A 22364-nucleotide genomic window follows, 5' to 3' on the forward strand; every position below is an offset into this window, starting at 1 on the left:
GCAGCAGCATGCCACCACCCCACTGCAGGCATGGGGGGGGAAGCAGGGCTTGGCTCAAGCTGCCTGACACCCGTGCTGCCACATTGCATGGGTGCAGCTCAGCTTGGTAGGGTGCTCTGCTCTCTTAGACCTCCGGGCAACTCAGGCTTAGCAGTGCTGAAACCTGGGTGACAGCTACAGCATCCACGAACTTCCAGACAGTGTGTGGCCCCCTGCTGAGCTGGGCCACACTTGCACAATGTAACAGCTGCAGTGTGGGTGTCAGGTGGCCAGAGTGAGCCCTCCTGCTCCCTGCCATGTGAGGGGGCTGTGCTATGAGGCCCTGAGTGGCCCCAACAGCTGCTGCTGGTAAGCTGTGGGTAGCGTGAGATGCTGGAGCAAGGTGGGAGAGCAATTTGGGGGGCAGGAGCTGAAAGGGGGAGTGATCTTGAGCCTGGAGCCAATTGGGAGAGTCCCTGAATTGTCTCCAGCCTCCAGATTGCTCATCTCCAGCCTCCAGAGGACTGGGGACAGAGCAGGAGAATGAGCAGGGGGTGGGGCTGGAGATGAGCTGAAGTTGTTCCCCTGCCCCTCTCTAGCCTCCTGCTCATTCTCTTGCTTGTCTCTAGCCTCTTGAGGCTTGGGATGAGCAGGGGAACAAGCAGGAGACTGAAGATGAGCAGGAGACCTCTTCTCCTGCTGTCTCCAGCCTCCTGCTTATTCTCCTGCTCTTCTCCAGCCTAACCAGCAGGGGCTGGCAACCAGCAGGGGCTGGCAACCAGCAGGGGTTGGGAGAGGCTGTAGCCCCTGGGGCGGGTGCTGGGACCCTGCAGCCAGGGCAGTCCATGTGCTGTATGGGGGGGCTCTGCACTGTGGAGGGCAGGGGACCCACCCCTTCTAAGCAGCCCCCACACCTACCCACACACTGACCCACATTCCTCCCACCCCCATCCTGCAAACCCCACATCTCACACTCACCACGTGATATGGAAACCAAAAGCAAACATTAAAATATATAGATATTTAGGATTTATTTTATTATGATGCTAGGGACACTGGTAGGCTTCCAAATTGCTTTAACATTGTAAATATAGCAATAAAACATTGCCCATCTGATCAGTCCCCCTCTCTCTCACTCGCTTTTGTTCTAATTGTGGAAGAATGTGGATTTTCGGGTATTTTTAAAAGTAAATTTAGGATGCTGCTTGAGCAGTCTAGCTGACACAAGGGGCTAGTGTCCCCAGATACCAAGTGGCTGGGCCTCCGAAGCTCCTGAAGGCAGGTAGTCCTGAGCTGCTGGCCAGGGCAGGTTTTTATACTTCTGGGGCCCGGCTCTAGCTCCCCCTGGCTGCATATGCGGGAGAAACCAGGTAGGTTTATTTTGCCCCAAGTGGCACAATTTGCTCCACAACAAAATGCATGTCTCAGCACGTGCGCTAAAGCAAAAAGCCCCGGCTCAAATTTGCACCACTTCTATTTGAGCTATTGCAAATGCATGTGCTTGCATGTGTGTACTCACCCTAAGAAGTTATGTCCAGAATCTTTGTATCTGTAGACAAGTTGCATCATAGTTTGAGGAAACCAAGGAGAGTGTAGTATATTAACTACTGTACTATAGAGAACACCTCTTCATTCTGGCTTTGTCTACCCATTGCAGCTAAGTGACTGAGGCAAGGAATGCAAGATTCATGGAGTTAGAGCAAACTGCCACTGCTGTAAGCAAGAAAAACTGCCCTGCACATACATCTGGTTCCACCAGATGCATGTGGGGCAAAACCAGGAAGCAACTGTGGCAGAAAATTTTACTCCTGCCTCCCTTCATTTAGTTGGATGGAGAATGTTGTTACAAGTTTGTTCTTGAGAGACAGGAAGGGCTAGACAAGTGAGGAAATGGTGGGGTGGTATTGGGGACTAAGCCACAGCCAGTTGCTTTGGGGATGCGAACCCAGAAACACTCTGGAAAACACCAGGAGACACACTTGGGGAAAAACTTAATATAAGCAGAAACATCCCTTCGTGCTGCAACCTCTTCTTGGTCGAGCTCTGTTTGCATCCCATGGAAACAGGTGCCAGGGGATAGTGTCAACAGGTGATTGCAGTGGGCTAGCCTGAGAGAATTTATTGCATAAGAGAGACGGTGTGGATGTATACTGGCTGCAATAAGCATATAAACATGACAAAGTATGCAAGTGAGGCACTTAATTAAATCCTTGACTCCTCAGTCCTGCTTCTGATGAAGGTGGCTTGGTATTAATTGGTCAGCACATAGCGCCACTCTCATTAATTGCAATACTTTGACATTCCCTGAACCTGCTTATCATTTTTACCCTTGTGCTTAGAGCAGTGGTTTTCTCTTAATGGCAGTGTGGAGATAGATTTATTTCCAGGCTGCTGCACCATCATCTGGTGAGCATACACAGTTGGCTCGCTCTCACTGCACACCTAGTAAATTCTAGGTTTGCAGGCTGTGGCAAGAGGGGGTGCTCCTGCCTGCATCAAGCCTAGGTTCTGGAAGAATTTGCTGATACGTGGAGCGATTTTAGATCCTAGAACGGAGACATGACAAGGTACCTTTGGTTAACTTCTGGGTTCAGCTCACCAAGCAATATTCCAACATTTCAAACAAAGTTGTAAAAATCTTGCTGTAATTTTCAATGCTGTATTTATGCAAATTGAGTTTCTCTGTTTTAACCAACACAGAAAGAGAAAGTCTTCTGTCAGTGGAACAGGAAATGGGAGGAGCCTTTTTTGAATTCAGCCACAAATTCAAGATATTTGCAAGAACTACCAGGTTTAATAGTCTCAGTTACATTATAATATGGTTATTCATTCTGCATATTTTTCCCATTTGTTTAAGTTTCCAGTTATTTTTTTGAAAACACAGTAATACATTTATTTTTTAAATGGAGTGCTATTAAATTTAGAAAAGTTTTATATAGGGTTGCCACAAGTCTAAAAAGGTTGAAAACTAAAAGCACATGAGCAGATGCTGGAGGGGCTGGCTGGGACATGAGGTGCTTCAGTGTGGGGGATGCCTGGTGGCTAGCCCCATGTTGAAGCACCCTTATGCCCCAGTCAGCCCTTCTGCAGCATGCTGAGCTGGGGGGAGCAGCCCCAGGCTGGCAGGATGATCCCTGGGTCCTGTCAGGTGGGGCTGCTCTGCCCTAACTCAATGTGCTGTGTATGAATAAACTGTGGAGCTTATTGCTCCTGGATGCACATTCAAACAGCATTTATTCATGTGCTGTAACTACATGTGTAGCTGTGCCCCCCAGAGTTCCTTTTGAGAACCTAGCCCTCAGTGATTAACATTATGACATTAACTTTGTACTTTCTGAAGCTTCACAGGGGTTCAATTATACACTACAGATGGAAGCAAAAGGTAGAGATTTTAAGTGACTTGCCTAAGCTCAAAGAAAATCTGTGGCACAGCTAGAAACTGAAGGCAGGTTGCCTAATCTAATTTCCTGTCTCAGTCTTTGTTCTCTAGGTGGCTTAGCTAAGGAGCAAACACAATTTCTTTCTTCATCTGTCACATATAGGTGGGATTTTCTGATAATCAGCATTAAACTCTGCTGCTGATGAGGTCAGCGATGTGTTCTGTAGTTTAAAACCTACTTTGATATAAGTTACCATGAAACGTGATGCATTTGGGAACTTTCATTGAGGCAATACACTTCTCCACTTTCAACTTAGCTATGCCTTCTAGGAACAAAGAAGAACTGACTGCACTCTTCGGAGCAGATGCACTGTCTGTATTATGTGAATAAAGACAAACCTTTAAAGAACAGAAGCCTAAATGTTCACTAGTCACCTATGATTGTGTGTCAATTTGCAGAAGGTAAGGTCTTTTTTGGGCACACACAAATTGAGGCACTCCAAATCACTTGTCCCTTTGGAAAACTCAGACATGAATCTCTCTGGCATTCTGCCATCTAGAGGCACACAACTGAGAACAGTCAACTCAGGAGAAATCTGGGTTTATAGAGATCTAAGCTGCACAATGAAACAGCAGCTGACCTAGGGAGAGGTAAGAAACAAGAAAATCTTTCTTGTTTGAGAGTAGGATGCCTTGGAATCACTCAGTAGTGCCAGAGATGAAAGCAGAATATTGAGTTTTCAGTAGTCCAGCATGGGCTTCGGCTTCCAGTAATTGTTTTACTTCAACTTTGAGGAAGGTAGACAAACTTTTAGCAAATGCTATGTCAGGGCTGTCCATACGGTGGCCTTGGGGCCTAGTGGTTCATATGTGGTCCCTATCTCTCCACTGCTTCCCCATTTCTGTGGCTGCTACTAAAGCCAGGCTCTCTCTTCTCCCCCTCCCTCCCTCAGCTTTGTATCATCCTCTTGGCCCACAGGGCAGGGAAGCACAGTCCACAGTATCTGGGAAGCCTATGGCACAGTGCACTGGGGGAGTTGAGGGGCATTTCTGTGTGTGCAGTGCAGCAGAAGGGAAGAGGTGTGGTACCTATCGGCACATTAGTGGAGCCCTTGACCACTTAAGACTTGGACAGCCCTGGTCTATATGAATGTCTTCATTAGTACTGTAAGGACTAAATACTGTCCTCTATCTTCACTCTTAGGATATAAGCTTTAATATATCCTTTGAGAGTTTGATAGCAGGGTCTACATTTAAATTGACACAGGAATCTTAACTTGTTGTCTTAGAGACAATGGGGCAGACTTTTACTCACAGTTTGTACAACAAACAGAAGTCTCGGATTGTAAACACTTGAGACAGGTGAATTTAGAAGCTCATGCAATCAACAGGTAGCTTTCTGGCTACATGACTGCATGATTGTTTAAGCTAAATCTTAGAACTGTAGAAAAATCAGGATTGGAAGGGACCTTAGGAGGTCATCTAGTCCAACCTACTGCTCACGTCAAATCAAAGTGAAAAACATCCAGGGGTTTGTTTTAATGGTGGATTTACCACTTTACAAACCACAAAAAACAAATTTATCACCATTTTCCTTAGCCCCTTTGGCAGCACAAGACTGAACAGTGATTAGTTCATGTTTTTTATTTTCATTAATTTTGAAGTTCTGTCAGCAGAGGCATGTATGCACATGTGCAGAAATCTAAGTTTTGACCATTAACAAAATGTTAGAGCATAAACCTGCAAAGTGGTTTAATTCATGGCAAGCGCTTGTTCAAAGCATCATTAACTTCAGTGTGGCTCTGTATAAGCAGTTTGCAGAAGTGATTATTAGAATCACTAGAATAATTAGGTTATTGCAGAATCTAATTATTAGATTTTCTATTGACTAGAATGAACTACTACCTGGAAAAAAAGGAGCAGACAGGTAAATTTATAGCCTTTTACAAGACTGTCCCAACCACTAAGTCAACAAGGAGGAGTTACATGGGCAATGTACAAAACTATTTCTTCCTTTGTGGCTGCAATAAGACACTCTAGACTGTCTAGATCCTGGTCAATAAATTAAGCCATAATTCTTGAACTGAAGGTAATACATTGCTACCAAGGTACATAATCTTTTATTGGATATTTGTGATTTTAACTGTTACTTCCGTAAATGGGGAGGTTAGGATATCAAACAATGGAGAGGCATAAAGAAGGGTAGGTACTCTGGGAATTTATACATAAGCAGCAAGGCTGCTCTAACGTGCTGTAATTACAGAGCATCAGAGCAGGCTTGATTAATCGAGTCTGCTGGAGCATGGTAATTACTGCACGCCAGTAGACTCCAGTGTCCTGTGTATCGGCATGCCTGGACTTAAAAATCATGGCAGGGCACTTTAGATAAAGCTTGTTTGATGAGCTTTAGATAAAGCACCCCCACTGCCATTTTTAACCATGGGGAAGCTGATGCACAAGATGTTCCAGGCACTTTAATTAGAGCAGATCTTGGAGCAGCTCAGATTAAAGTACCCTCCTTCTCCCCAGTCCTGAAGCACATGTATAAACATTTGTGCCCAAAAGCTCATCCAACATCTTTCCCAACTGTACAGTTGGTGATATATCACAAAGAAACCCCCAGCGCCTTGGCCCCTTATGCACCTCCTGAACCATCACAGCTATACCACCACTCACTTCCTATTACAAAAGAATGACTAAGTTAGGTCATAGCGTGCCTAATTGCTACTTATGAGTATATTCATTTCTTTCTTAAGAGCTGAAGTCAGTGTTTTTAGCTGTACAGTTTGAGTATTTGTTTCACTGCTAAGATTTACAAAAAACCCAGCATGAATTTGATTATTATTTAAACGCATGACTTAAACTAATGAAACAAAGACCACGTTTTAAAATTCTGTTTAAAGTTAGATAAGGAATGGGAAATAGAGGGTCATCCTCAGTGTACTATGCAGGAAACTGAAGACTTAGGGTAAACATTTGCAACTGATTTGTTTAGCTTTCATAGACATTTGGGCTGAAAGGGACCTTGGAAAATCATCGAGTCCAGCCCCCCGCCCAAAGGGCAGGAAGTCAGCTGGGGTCATAGGATCCCAGCAAGATAAGCATCCAATTTGCTCTTGAAGGTGTTCAATGTAGATGCTTGAACCACCTCCAGTGGCAGGCTGTTGCAGACCTTGGGGGCTCGGACAGTAAAGAAATTCTTCCTTATGCCCAGCCTGAATAGTCTTGCAGTAATTTATGACTGTTTGACCTTGTCATCCCTTGGGGTGCTCTGGTGAACAAACGTTCCCCCAGATCCTGGTGGTCACCCCCCATAAACTTATAGGTGGCCATCAGATCACTCCTGAGTCTGCGCTTTTCCAGGCTAAAAAGCCCCATGGCTCTGAGCCTGTTGTTGTTTCCTGACCTCTGATCATGTGCGTGGCTCTTCTCTGGACTCTCTCAAGCTTCTCCACCCTTTTTGAATTGCAGAGCCCAAAACTGGACACAGTACTCCAGCTGCGGCCTCACCAAGGCCGAGTACAAAGGGAGAATGATGTCCCGGGATTTGCTTGAGAGATCCCAGCACTTGCTTGAGAAAGCAACTCACAGAAAACAAGGTGCCTAACTGAAGGTACATCAGACATAAAGGGTGCTGACAGAAGTGACACTTGTTGTGTGACTGGCCCCCTGAAAGCCTTGTACAGCCATGCCATGACACACATGCATGGTTGATGATCACTTTAAAAGTGGCTGATTGCATGACAAATTAACCTTCATCTAATGAGGGATCGGATGAAGGCATTCCAAAGCAGAGTGCCTTAGGCAACTTCTGCAATCCCGACATGTGACTGGGGTGGGGTGGGGTGGGAGGGGGAATTGATGCAACTTCTGCAAACCCTGCCCCTAGTGCTGTCTGCAGGGAGGGGGGATGGAGAGGGAGCTGTAGGCTGGGGTTTGCTCAGCCTGAGCTGGAGAGGGGCAGCTGGATTGAAACTCCCCCGCCTCATGGCCCCTTCCACCCCCTCTAGCTCAGGCTGGGCAAACCCCAGCCTGTAGCACCCTCATCTTCCCCAATGCTCCCTCTCTTCCTGCAGACAGCATCAGAACTGAGGTGGTAGGTGGGGCTAGGGGGGAGAGGCTGAAGGTAGGCAGCTCCTCCACTGGATTGGCTCATTTCCTCCCTCCCCTGAATCCAGCAGCAAATGTCTATTGGGTCAGGGGGTTAGGAGGGAGGCATCACTCTAACTCTTGGCACTTTCTGTAAAGCACCATGAGTTAGAGTGGGGGAGCTGCTTGTCTGTCAGTGCCCAACGGCTCTCTGCTCCATAATTCTGAAAACCAATGAACAGGTGAATTCTCCAAAACAAGCTGATTACTTTATATCTCAGAGGGTGATCCAGCAGTAGTAATTTGTTGTCACCCCATAGTCACATGCCCATCTATAATACAAAATAGAACTGCGTCATACATACTTGTTAAGTTACTGTATTTACTCAAAACCAAGACTACTTTGAATTTAAGATAACACCCTAATCATTATCTTTTATACATGGAAAATTTAGAAAATTAACAAATTTATACATTTCCATATACAGAATCCAATTATTGGAGGGTTTTCTTTAATTTGTTCCCCCCACTGTAGTAGCAGGGAGGCAAGTAGCAGTGGGTAAGCAAGTGGCCTGTCCTGCTGGACCTAGTTCCCCCTTCCTCAGTGCTGCCTGCTCCCTCCTGCAGTGTCTACTCTTCCCTCACCCCCAGTCACTTGTCTCCTCTGCACCTTGCCCAAGAAACACGGTAACTCCAGCTCTCGCTGGCCAGGCAGCAGTAGTTGTAGGCATGGCAGGCTCTAACATAGGAGCTGCCTGTCTGGATGGGGGCCAAAGCTACCATGTGCTCTGTGCCCCAGGCTGGAGCCATGACTGAGGGTAAACAGTAGTGGGGCAGAGGAGGCAACAACTGCAAATCCAACCCTGAGCTTGGATCAGGGCTGGAGCCACAGCATACCCCCGCTATATCTCCCTCCCCTACAGCCTCTCTACCCCTCCTGTGTTGAATGGGGGAGCTCCCCTCCAAAAAAACCCCAAAACCAAAACAAAAACTTGTCTTGGATTTGAGTAAATATGCTATTTTAGGGTCTTTTTTCATCACAGTTCCTTTATGCAGTAGAAAACTTAAAAGCATTAGAGTTTTGCTGTGGCTCTACTTGCAGTGTAGCCCCAGAGCTGAGGAAACTGTTAGGGATATCTTCCTGCTCTGTGCCAAAATTGTATAAACTGTTCTACTAGGAATTCACCAACTTGCAACCTTCCAGCTAATGCCATGGGAGAGACAGAGAGGTTAATAACAGCCTGTATAGACAGTTGCTATGTATAGTTCTTTGGTTAGATATCATCATTCTTGCCAGAGCAGGGACATTCTGAAACACCTTCAGAACCACTTTAGTTTCATAGTTAGGATAATCTGCTAAACAATTAGCCTTTGGACCTAAAAACCCAGTTCTAAGGGCAATGAAATTAGGCCCAAATAAAAGGTTCTTCAGGGCTTTGAGTCCATCTTAGGGCTGTGCAAAGCTTCAGTAGCTGATTCGATTTGATTTGGGGACCGAATCCATGAATCCAAATCGAATCAGGAGACCAAGTAAAAGCTCCGAATTGATTGGAAGTATCTGAATCGATTTGGAAAAGCTTCAGGAAAAGATTTGGCTGATTCAGAGGTTCAGCCATAGACTAAACAGGCAGCTGACACAGCTGCCTCCAGCTGGTAAGTCTGTTGGGGTTTTGGGGGGAAGGGACATGGTGGGGGGAAGGAGGGATTGGGGCTGGGACAAGCTACCCAGCCGGGGTGGAGAGGCACATTACGCAGGTGCAGCAGCATGTGGAGTGGGGGCTCTGCCCTGCTGCCACTTGCCCAGCCACAGTGGGGGGGAGCGGGGGCTATGCCCAGTTGCTGCCTGGAGCGAGCCCCCTCACACCAGCTGGGCAAACAGCAGCAGGCCAGAGCCCCTGTGGCTCCCTCTGCCAGGGCGGAGGCAGGCACAGCAGGAGGAGCCACAGGAGAAGCCTCTATGCCTGCCCTGCCTGGTCCAATCCCTTGCCCAGCCCAGCCTCCCAGCACTTGCGGGGGAGGAAGGGGCAGGGGTGGAAAAAAAAAAAAAGCCGGCTCTGGTTGGAGGGATTAGGGCCTCTGAGAGCTTATGGCAGAGCCCCCCCTGCTTGGCACCTGCACGGTGGGTGCCCCATGGTGCAGGTGTAGCACTTTTTTTTTCTTTGCTGCATGGCTCAGCAGGGCACTGTGTGGTCTGGGGGCTAGAGCCACTGCAGCTGAGCACTGCTGGGCTCTGGGTGCCTGTTGAAGCTGCCCCAGCTCCCAGGTGAATTGAATCGGGGGCTGGAGAATTGAACATGGAGCTGGGGAAGTGAACTGGTTCACTTCCCCAGCTCCCTGTTTGATTTGCCTGGGACCTGGGGTGGCTCCATGTGACACCCAGAGGCCGACAGCACTCAATCCCAGTGACCGCAGCTCCCAGACAGCACACAGTGCCTTGCTGAGCCACGCTGCATCCATGCCAAGGGGCAGCTACTGTGTGGGTGCCAGGCAGGGGGGACGATGCCCGCTGCCCTGTGCTGCACAGGGGGGCTCTGCCACCAGTGCCTAGAGGCCCTGATTGCTGCTCCTGCAGCTGGCCTTTTCTTTTTTAAAGTGCCAGGAGGCTGGGCTGGGCGGGGGATGGGGTCAGGCAGGGCAGCCATGGGGGCTTCTTCTGCAGCTCCCCCAGCCTGATGAGAGGCTCTCCCTGGCTGATCCAAATCTCTGAATCAGCGCCAAATCTTCTGAAGCTGATTTGGCTGAATCAATTCAGGACACTGATTCAGAATCACTGTCCTCTGAACTGGTCGAATCTGAATCAAATACTTCCCTATTCAGAGGCCTAGTCCATCTTTATCCTTCCAAAGGCATTAAATACCAAAAGACAACTTATCCTGCCAATACTGTGTATTCAAGCAAGTTTTGATAAATAAGTGATTCCTTCACAAGCAGAAGAAGAACACACTGGTTTCAGACTAGCTAATGTAATAGAGAATTGAAGTATAGTCTCACTCTTTACAAAAAATATCATGAGGCATGATTAAGAAAACCTAGATGTTCCATCTACTGGAATATCTGCTGCTTGAGTTTTGCCTTCCTTGGGCAGCAGAGAATTAAGTAGAGACTTCAATAGAGCTGTACTCCTGTTTCTGCTGTAGGAGTGTATGAGTATACATTTCATTAGTGCACTGCAGAAGTATTAGCTGAGCATTCAGGGCTTTCACATAGATAAGAGAGGCAAAGAAAATTTTAAGATCCATGAAACCCATACAATTCTGTGAACATTGTGGGGGAAGAGGGAAGCATTCAGATTAGATCAAGGTTGCTCAACCCTGTCCATAGGCCTAATTTGGCTCTTGGTGCTATGTCATCTGGCCCAGGAGGGCTCTTGATGGATCTGTAGGGAGCCCTGTGGGCTGTAGCTCTGCATGCTAGATACTAATTCAACATACTGGGGTAATGCATAGCCCAATACAGACCACAGCCTGGGCTGTTCGTTCATTTGGCTTAAAGGGCCAAAACTGTGGGTACCATTGATTAAGCCAGTATTTCTCAACCTAAGAATATTTGCAATGATCATGAGCAAACCCCAGAAAAAACACGGGAAAGCATGGGTTTCCCTTTGCAGGCTGGTAGCATTCTAGCCTGCAAGGAACTGCTTGGGGAGATTGGAGAAAGTGGGCACACATTCATCTAAACATGGCTGGCATGCAGCTGGGCAGGGTGGTGGGAGCAGCCCCAACAGCTTGGTGCAGGTAAGTCTGTGGGGAGCAGGGGTTGAATGCTCAGGGCTTGGGGACTGTGTGCAAGGGGGGTGGGTGCCTACCAGCAGTGCAGGAAGGTGACTGTGTGCCAAGGCTGCAAGAGGGGCAGGTGTCTGCTCTCCAGCAGGGGAATGGGGCAGCAGGGAGCTGCATGGTTGGCCCAGCAGCATAGGGCTGGTGCCCATAGTTGTAGGGGCCAGGAAATGCTGCTCAGCAGGGGGAGGGGCTGCTGGACATGGCATGGGAACCCCAGCCTAGGGCAGGGAGTGGTGCTAGAGGCCTCTCCATCTTTCCTCCAGCCCACGCTGGAGTCAGACTCACTTCACTGAGGGCTGTGAGTAAGCCCCTGTGCTCTGGCCCAAGTGGGCCAGGGGCCCCCCTTTGGCAGAGCTGGGGGGTGGGAAAAGGGGACTGGGTTGGGAGTGAGGGCACTGGCAGCACCAAAGCAGGGGGGCTGTGGGTCAGAACTGGCCATAGAGATTTTTACAAATAGGTCCTGGTACAAAAAATGTTGAGAACCACTGGATTAGGCAGATAGACTATTTATGTGATGAAGTGACAAATGAAAAAAGAATAAAGGTTTGTTTAAAATATTGTGTAGACTGGTATTGATAAATTTGAGGTATTCCATTAATGCTGGAATTTACCACATCACAAGTGATTTCAGAGGTATTAGACACTGCACAACTTTGAGGCTGTAATTCTACAAAAAAATATTTATTTATTTTTCATGTTATTGAAAACCTTGTTATCAGTTCTGGCTTTCTTGTATGCATACCAGCCTCTCTGGCTTCTTTACTATTCATTCTATCCTGGACGAGCACACACCAACTGCAGATGTTTCCTCATCCTGGTGAAGGGTTTTTAAGCCTGAAAGCTTGCTAAGAAAAAGAATTCCAACTATTTAAGTTGGTTTAATAAAAGATATCAGATTCACCCAAAGAACCTTGTCTGCTTATGTCTTTAGACCAACATGACTACAACCTACACCCTTGTTCTCAGTTGTCATTTCATTATTGTACTGTTTCAGAATTTTTCAGTAATAAAACCAAAATTTTTAACATATTTCTGGACCTTTATTGAAATGTTTTTATAAAAAACTAGACAGAAGCATGGAAAAAGTCAATGGAAGATGCCACAAACAACTTCTCCCTTAAACAGCAAGAACTCCCCAGTTTTTGCAGTTTTGCCTAACTCTCACCAGTGGCTAGAAACTTTAGAAAACAGAAGATTATGGACCTGTTGTTCTTCAAATCTGAACCCTCTTATCTCCTTCCAGAAAGTAATCGAATCAGACACACTCCAGACTAAGATGCTCCAAAATGGATAAACAATGCTGCTGCTAATACTGATTTTATCCTTTATGAATGAATTTAGGAAATAATTCTACAAGAGTATCAATATTGTTTTACATAATTTATTTTATCAACATAAAGCTCTCAGGAAAACATGGTAAAATACAGCATCAATATTTATTAGACAAACACCCAGCACTCATAGCTGGAAGAACTAATGAAGGTAGGAAGATGAGGTCACCATGTTTACATCATTATTCTCTTAAATCTCTATAGGTCAAATGTTTCTTTCAGATGCATATAAGACACCTTCCACCCCCATTCCCACAACTTTAGGAGGGAATGGGGGTTAACATACACATTAGATTAAGATTTGGGATCAAGAAGATCACTAGATTTCGTATTTATGCAAAGAATCATTGTTCGATCATTGAGTTAAACTAGAAAAGGAGCAGTTGGCAACTGCTCACAACTTTAGATGTACTGCTATTTGTTGGGATCTGTATGCATTTGTTAACAGAAGTTCATAAATGTCATGTTTATAAAGCTAGACAAAACCATGAAAAGAATTGATGAAGATGCCACAAACAGCTCCTCCCCAAAACAGCAAATTTTAGGAACAGTGGGAACCAGCCTTTGTTACATGTACCACAGTCTTCCTGATGATTCACCCTCTCTGCCCAATTAGCTCCTCTGTCTGCTCCCTGCCCAAATCTGGGACTGTACTGTCCATTCCCTCCTTGATCTGCTGTGTGCCACGCACAGTGGCTGGTCATGTCACAGGTTGGCTACCCCTGCTTTAGAGGATGCGAGCTGGAAGATAAAAGCTTGTGACAGCATGACAGGAATGAAATGTGCTGCAAAATCTTTAGCTGGTTACTTCTACCAGAGAAGAGTTTTTTTTTTTTTTTTATTATTATTATTTAGTATCTGCCAAGATATGGAAATGACAACTGAAGAACAGTTTAAAGGAGAAATTTCAATGTTTCCCAAGTTGCATGCCATAAATAAATATGGAATTATTTTCAGAAACAGTGGCTGCACAAGATGCTGACTGCACAGTAGTAACGAGCTAGTCAGCATCACCTAAAAGCTATCTAGCAATGCTACTGCACAGTAACTCTTGTTTATTGTGCAGTCATTTAGTACTTGTGTATGCAAGTACTAAATAACTGCAGTAATGACTGAGCAGTCAGCATCTCATGTAGATACTGCCTGTTTTTCAGAGTTTACTACAAAATGTTCTGAAAACATGAAGAACAAGGACCAACTATGTCCTGCACACACAGTAGGAAGTATTTCTGCACTTTATAAAAGTGTAATATTATTCATAAGAAATTAACAGTTGAACTTACCCATTCTTCTGCATTTCAGTTCAATTTTTGGCACAATATGCACGTGAAGCATTTGCCACAGTACAGAATCTTTGTAAAAGCTAATATCCATGTTTGAGCTTCTCTTTGCCATATCTAGTTTATAAAAAAAACAGATCTAGCTGTCTGTTAAATACTTGTAAGATAACAGAATAGACTGAGAGCAGGACAGGCTGGAGTGTTTTGGGGTGATGGTGGTGGAAGAATAAAAGCCCATCAAGCAATTACAAGGGACTTGGGTAGCCTTTTCACTAGAGACATTTCAAGCTGACAACAGCAAGGAAAACCAATCTGAAGTCTGCCCTATACTTTATTTACTGCATAGCATTCAAATACTCCTCTGAAGATAGACTTAGTAGGGGGGTTTCTCATCTCTATAACATGAGTGCCTCACAGCTATTAACAAATATATTTTTATATTACTCCATGTTATTCTCAAGCACAAGGTGACCATGATTTTTTTTTAGGTTTATAATTGGTCTTAATTTGGGTGAAGTTTCATACATAGGGTATTAAAAACTGCATCCGACTGAAGCTGGATGGGAGCCTTGGTGCACCAAAAAACCAACTGGAAGGAAAAAGCATATTTAGTATCTTGGGTTAAGCTGTCAAAGCCATGCAAACAACCTATAAAACCAAAAGCATACAATGTCTAGGATCAACTTTTTAGCTTAGTATATGTGCAAATGCAGAACATATCCCCAGTTCTGGGAGCCCAGACAGAAATATTAAGATACTGGATTGACATGAAAAAGCTAATCTACAGCTGACTTATCAAGCTCTTTGGAAGAAAGGAGTATTCGGGAAAGGCAAGTCACTTACGTAGTGACCCTCCTAGACAAGGATTCATATGAAAATGAATTTATTCTTAAACAAAAAAAAAAACAACAAAAAAACAAGCCTCATGTGGCAAGTATAACAAATGGGCACAGAAAAACAGCACATTGCTTTTAGGAGAAGCCCCATTGGGAAAGCTGCCTAATTCTGAGCCAGGTACACTGGGCAGTCTCATATTATAACATATAAAAAAAACTAGACTTTTTTGGAAGTTAATTATTGCTACTTAACTGAATATTTATTTTTTAAACTAACTGAAAAATGATACTGAACTGCTTAATAATACACCGGGGTGGTCAAACTTGCTTACCCTCCCTGTCACAAATCAAAACCTTGACACAGCCCTGAACCACGGGACAAAACTTTTGGGATGTACATGCCTCAGTCAGTGATCTGTACGTAGTACTTCAGCTCAAAATACGTTACTCTTAATTGGCCACCCCTGTAATAGACAATATATACTGAGTATTTCATGATAATGAAAAATAATTTTATTAGGCCAGCCTTCCCCTGGGCAATCTGAGAAGTTTAGTCATCATTAGACATCCACTGGGCCAGTTTAACCAGTTCAGGCCCATGGATGGGCAATGTGATTTGCCCTGGTACAGCATGTCTGTTTGAAACTGTGCATGATAAAAACATACAAACTGTGGCTTATGAAAACAGCTTTATTTAAACTACACTGGGGTTTTGCACCTGTACAGTTGAACCAATGGCAGGCTAAAGCAGCTTAAGCTTGGGACAGATCCCTAGTGCAGACAAGCCTGTTTTATTTGTAAAGCATAAATTGTGCATATACTTAAGTGGTAGAACATTACTCTTTGAGGATATGTATGTTTTTAATAGGTTAAATAGTATAGGGATAATAAAATTAGATCTTGTCAGCAATACTGAGTCATGATAGTGAAGAATGAGTTCTTAAAGGAAACACTTTCTTTCAGATCATAACCATCTAAAATTAGTGACATTTACATAACCCTTAGAGTCTACATTTGACTCACCAACGCAGTTACAAGTTGTGTGTAAGAAAAAGAGACCCAGGTAATTTCCATTCATACAGAAGCAGGTTTCAGTTGTCTCAATGAAAAAGTTCCTCTGTAGAAAAAAAAATGTTTACTGGAGGATGGAAAGGGGGGTGGGGGGAAGGAAGGCAATGTGCAAACAGTTATACAGGATAAACTTCTAAAATCTGTTAAAAAAAATGCTTGTAGTCAACATGATTTGACAAATTTTAGAATTAATGGTTTAGATTGGTATTTCCTGGACAATTTCATTCATTCAGCTTCATTTTTATCTACATCTTATCAAAACAAACACTTGGCTAAATATAATTTTTGATTTGCGTTATAATTGAAATATGTTACTCTGACAGCATTTCACTTTACTAACCTTTAAGTCATGGACATTATACACCAATTTATATTTGTATAATAATGTACATTTACTTGCAAGAAATTTGTGACTATTCCTTTAAATTCAGCAGTCATACAGAATAAAAAAACAAACTCAAAAAGACAGACGTTTTAGATTTACTATTTGGTACAATGTGGTGCTAAAAACAGGTAATAACGAACAATCAAAACAGAATAAAAAACTTATAAGAGTAGAATTCATGAACTGACAGCATGAATAAAGACCACTCGGAGAAGCCAAAAAGATCAATGTACTCCCCCCTCCCCCATGACTCATTTGCAGACAGGCCAAACTTACTTCAGCAGCACAGTTAATACTGGAGATATTTACAGAGTCTTAACACCAATATTTACGTGCTGCTAAGGTACGATTGACATCATGATCATTAGTTTAATTCATAAATGACATTTCACTTCAGGAAGATGAAACCCTTGTATTTTTGAGGCAGCACAATATGGCCTGCACCTTTTCAAAATCCACAAACCATTATGTGCTGCTACATTAGGCCAAGGTATCTACTAAACTTCAAGGGAAGAAAGACATTAGTTGCAAGGCAAACTCTCTATTTTCTTTTTAAAGTTAAATATTAATTCTAAATTAATAACATTAGCTATTTTAATACAAGAATGCAAATTCTTTATTACATGTCTCATCTGAACATATGTGGTGTATTATTTACAGCAAGGGTCATTTTTAGACCTTTCTGTGAAGTTAGCACATGAGCTTTATGGTTTAAATTTCAGAAGCTCGTCTACCTGAAAGCTGTAAATAGTTCTCCTCTGCACAGAAGCACCAAATTACAATTTCCAGTGTACAAATGTCAGTTAGTTTTGGCATTAGAAGAATTTAAAGAAAACAGAACACATGTATTCTCCATTCTAGCTTTCCCCTGAATGGAGATCTTTGATGTCATTATTAACTTACCATTCATACAAGATATTCGGGATTGGGAGGGGCATAAAAAGGAAAAGGATAGCAGCAGCTCAAACTCCAAGTAAAACTAGCCCAAGTCAAATTAGAATTCAGACTCTCACCTCAGCCTGATTTATACTAGAAAAGGTTTATTATAGATATACTGGCAAACCTGTTTGGCATAGGCACCACTTACACTGGTTTTAAAATGTAGACAGTAAGACTTTTTGTAGTATATTTATTTTTTTTAAATATATAATACTCACACACAAAACCCATGAGCAGTATTAGCATACTGACAAAGGGTTCTAGTGTATACCTAACCCAAGCCATTAACTTTGATGCTTGTTTCCCCATCAGCTCAGACAACTAAAACAGAAGTTTCACTTTTGGGTTTTTGTTTAACACCTAGTTTCTCTGGCATGTACTAGTGGACTAGGACAGTGCTGTGTTATTAATGCACATATTACAATCCTTTTTGTAATATGAAATTATGTCTGTTCCTTCTCAAAACAAAGGTAGGGGTTAATTTGATCTTTGTGTTCCTTAAAAGCTACCCTGAAGTGGGTGTTAATTAGGGGGGGGCAGATCCAGTTCTTAAGGATACTTGCAGGTTAAAATTTATGAACTTAAAGTATTATGTATATACAAAAATAAGAGATTCCACTAAAGAAGATTTTTCAAAAAAAAAAAAAAAAATGAAGGAATTAAATAAATTTAAAAACCAACCTGTGACCAGTATAGCAATGATCTACTACTCTACAGCTCAGACTTAAGTGTTACCACATTCAGTTCATTCACCAAATGTAACAGAAACTGGACCACAGCCATGCTAGAGAAAAAAAAAAGGTAAGAATATTGACTTCTAATTAATATGAGAAAACTGAGTAAGATCTTTAATTTGTTCTTGTGACAAACAGTTGTAAAATGCTCTAAAATGCACCTCTTACAGAGCAATTTTCACTGGAGGCTAATAGGCTATTGCAGTCCACATGTAAATAGTCCAACCTCTTCAAGTTAAACAGGGACAATTATTTAAGAGCAAACTTTTTCATCCAATCTAAGTTCTCTCCTACCTCCAAATCTATTGCTAAAACATCTTAAAATAAACCCAATTAGCAATTTGGGTGATTTTCTTTATTTAGTAAGGGTGGGTGTCTGCATTGACATAACTAATTTTTAGGATGGAATTAAGGTTTAGTTTATCATCAGTAACTCAAAACAGACCTGCCATCTTTAAGGAAAATAGGTGGCCCATGAAAATTTCTCTTCAGTCATACAGACCACTTCCTCTTCCAGACATGGAAACATCAGACTGGGAAAGCTCCAGCAACAGTTCATAAGTAAGATTTATGAATGGAGCAGATCCTCAAGGAATCCATTTCTAAACACTTGGAGGAGAAAAAGTTGATTAGGAACAGTCAGCGTGCATTCACCAGGGCCAAGTCATGCCTGACCAACCTGACAGCTTTCTATAATGACATACTGGCTCTGTGGATGTGGAGAGACCGGTGGATGGGGTGCAATTTGATTTTAGTGAGGCTACTGATACAGTCTCTCACATTCTCACAGGCAAGCTAAGGAAGTATGGGCTGGATGAATGGACTGGGCTAGGTGTCAGATTTATAGAAAACTGGCTGAAGCATTGAGCTCAGAGAGTAGTAATCAATGGCTCGATGGCAGCCAGTATAAAGGGGAGTGCCCAAGGGGTCAGTCCAGGGGCCAGTTTTGTTCAATGTCTCCATTAACAACCTGGAAGATGGCAGAGTGCACCCTCAGCAAGTCTGCACGGCTGCATTGGTAGGAATGTTGCCAGCAGATCAAGGAAAGTGATTATTCCCCTCTATTCTGTACTGGTGAGGCCACATCTGGAGTGCTGTGTTCAGTTTTGGGCCCCCACCACAGAAAGGATATAGACAAACCAGAGAGTCCAGCGGAGGGCAACAAAATGGTGCGGGGGCTGGGGGACATGACTTATGAGGAAAGACCAAGGGAACCTGGGCTGATTTAATCTAGAGAAGAGGAGACTGAGGGGATTTAATAGCAGCCTTCAACTACCTGAAGAGTGGTACCAAAGAGGATGGAGCTAAACTGTTCTCAGTGGTGGCAGATGATGGAACAAGGAGCAAGTCTCAAGCTGTAGCAAGGGAAGTTTAGGTTAGATATTAGGAAGAATTTTCTCACTAGGAGGGTTACCCAGAGAGGTGGTGGAAGCTCCATCCTTGGAGGTTTTCAAACCCTGACTAGACAAAGTTTTGGCTGTAATGATCCTGCTTTGAGCAGAGGGTTGGACTAGGTGACCTCCTGAGGTTCCTTCCAACCTTAACTTTCTATGATTCTAATAAGGTGCCAATTTTGTTTCTATCATTGTAATTTAGTTACCGAAAATAGAGGTGAAACAGCCACAGCCTGCTTCTACAGAATACTTGCTCATGGTCTGTTGATCAACTGGAGAACCACCTAAATTAAAAGTAAAAGAAGTAGTGTTACATAAAGCCATATGACAAAACTCAGAAATTTTAAGTTAAAAAAGTGCCTGAACATTTGGAAATGCACAATCACTGTATACTAGATAAACTTAATTTTTTTTCCACTACTATTTAAAAACCAAACTTTTTTTCATCCAATAGAAGTTTGCCCCTATCTCCAAGGAATTTTCCTAGCTTATGTTTACATGTGGCTTAAATTAAACCCAATTAACAATTTGGGTTGAGGTAACCATATACTTCTGACATTAGTGTGCCTTGTACAATTTATTGAATGAGTTGCACCAGAGGTGCTCAACCTGCAGCCTGTGGAGCCTTAGAATTCAGTCTGCAGGTCTTCCCCATGTGTCAGGAAAATTTGGCAGCAGGGAAGCAGCGGCCCTTAATAGTCACATTCCATACCTTGCTAAATTCCCAAACCCCAAGCCCCACACAGTCTGTTGGAGCCAGACTGTACCCCCTCCCATGCAGGGCCAGGCCATGCTGCTTGGGTCCCCCACAACCACCCAGCCAGGTTGGAGCCAGGCCACATCTCCTTCTCTCTCCATGTGGGGCTGGGCCATGCCTCCTACCCCTACTCCTCTGTGGGGTTAAGCCATATCCCTTTCCCCCCTCAATGGGGCCAGGCTACCCCCTGTCGCCCTCTGCATGGGTGAATGGTGCCCAACATACCCCACCAGGCACTGGATGACAAGCATTGGCTGGATCCAGCACATGGGCAGATGGGGCACTGTCCATCTGGCTTGGGGAGGTAGAGAGTTACACACTTGAGCAAAAGCCAATATTTGCAGATCGGCTGGAATGAAGAAGGTTATCTGGAGGCCCATCTACAAGAGATGTCTATGGCAGAGCTGACTAATCAGGTCTGCAGTAGAACATCACCATCTACACGTGTAGAGCCATTAGGATTGAGAAAACTAATCAACCCCACTGTAGGATAATACTGCCACACAAGTACTATCCTACCATGGAGTTATTTACGCTGCCACAATTCCAGGGTAGATGCACCTTGGTCATCTGATTTCAAGTCTTTTATTGGAATGGTGCCCAGTATTTAAAATCTGTGGCACATATGCAGGAAGCAGGGTGTCTTAGCCTACTGACAGATGTTTATTTAAAAGCACAATGGGATCTGATCCATAATCCCAACTATCATGCCTCCTGCCATATGTGTGCAGCACAATGTGCAATTTTGGGATTAGATCCCAACCATGCCCTACTTGCCAGTGCAAGGAGAAACCATGTTAGGGTCAGGACTGCACTGGGGTCATGATCCCAGGCTTTCCCTGCACTGGCAAGTTGGAAGTCAGATAGCAGCCAATCAGCTGATGGTTAGTTAGCTCTTGGATGGCACTGGGGCTTTAACTAGTCAAGGTGTAGTTCCCAGATCCAGATGGTGATCAGCTAATTGGCTGGTGGGGATCACACTTGAGCCAGTTAGAGACCTTGGTGCAGTCCTCACTCTGCCACGTTTGATTTAAGGTGCAATGAAAACTAACCACAAACATATTACACACTTCTTATGCAATATTTTTGTGGCACCATTAATTGCCTGAACACGTGGACGGGTAACTATTCAAGACATGATTAAGAAGATGATCTTAAATGTAAAGTCTTCCAGGGGCTTTTGAAGGCACTTCCTAAATTTCTGAAGGAGTCTGCAAATAACAATAATAAAAAAAGGTCAAAAACCACTGTCTTAGATATTAGCTGGTGTCATAGAAAAAAGCACTGAAGTAATCTGATGTATGCAGTCCATGCTGTGGATGCCTAATGCTCATCTGAGTACATAACTAGTCTTGAGGGTTTTCAGGTCATACAGAAGATAAAAGGCACATGGGATGGAGGATGTTTTATGAATTGAAGTGTCATTATGTAGGCATGCTGAAATTGTTTGGAATAGCTTAACATTGTATTTCCCTATATTTAAACATTTTTGAACTGTAATCTTTGAACTAAGGTTGTCTGCTCTGAATTTGAATCTAGTGAAACAAAAATAACTTCTCTCTTTTAGGACACTGATTACAGTATTACGTTAGATACGCTTAACCTCTTTGTTTCTCTCTCTCTTCAAGGAAATGGTCTGCAATCAGTTGAAGTATCAACATGATTTCTAGGTCAGAAAGAACTTACAAGGTACAACAAGATCTGGGTATTAACAAAGCTTGTGCATGGAACAACAAAAATCAAGGTCCTCTGGTTTTGAAGTTAAGACTTACAAGTTCCTTTTCTAGAGGCCTATGAGTCCATTGTATCTTAGGTATGCACTAAGGCAGAAACCTGCGTGTGAACACTTGTTATCTATACCGATTTTCTCTGTTTGAAAGCATGCATACAAAATTAAATTCCAGGATCAAAAGAAATAAGCCACTTTACAAATTCCACAAAGTTGGCCAATGCTAGGTTTCTATACCCTATTTTGAAGGAACTCCCGCCCCCACCATATAAATACCTAAGCTAGCATAAAATGGCCATTCTAGATACGTGATCAGCAATCTTTTCAGGTTGAAGGCTGCAATGATCCCAGCTTAGGGTCATTCCAGCTGACCGGCTGTAGATTGCTAACTCCTGTTCTAGCGGAAATAATGTTCTTCTTAAAGGAACTGAGTTTCTAGGCCTTTTTTTTTTTTTGAAAAATAGAACAAAAGACTGTTAGGAAAAACCAAAACCAAAACAATGTCTTCTGAAAGTTCTTCTAAAATCATGGATCCTAGAAATTGCTTTGCTGATTCACATGCTATTTTGCTAAAAGATCTCCCCCTCTGGCTACAGGAGAAAGAAGCAAAACTTCTAAGTAGGCGGAACTTTTCCTGAGGAATAAGGGGAAAAGTAAACAGTTTGGGTATAAGCTTGTTGCC

General features: G+C 43.5%; 1 long non-coding RNA gene across 3 annotated transcripts in view; it reads right to left on the bottom strand.

The window, feature by feature from the left end:
• Nucleotides 1-13639: 13639 nt before the first annotated feature.
• LOC109306544 overlaps nt 13640-22364 on the bottom strand; it is a 90720-nt gene continuing 81995 nt past the window's right edge. For all 3 annotated transcript variants that reach the window (XR_002100033.1, XR_002100034.1, XR_002100035.1), the window contains 2 exons: nt 19403-19480; nt 13640-15790 (listed from right to left, as the gene is read on the bottom strand). This is a non-coding gene — a long non-coding RNA (uncharacterized LOC109306544). The remainder of the gene's footprint in view (nt 15791-19402; nt 19481-22364) is intronic.

The sequence above is a fragment of the Crocodylus porosus genome, unplaced genomic scaffold (assembly GCF_001723895.1).
Source record: "Crocodylus porosus isolate Cpor-Errol unplaced genomic scaffold, CroPor_comp1, whole genome shotgun sequence".
Lineage (NCBI taxonomy): Eukaryota > Metazoa > Chordata > Crocodylia > Crocodylidae > Crocodylus > Crocodylus porosus.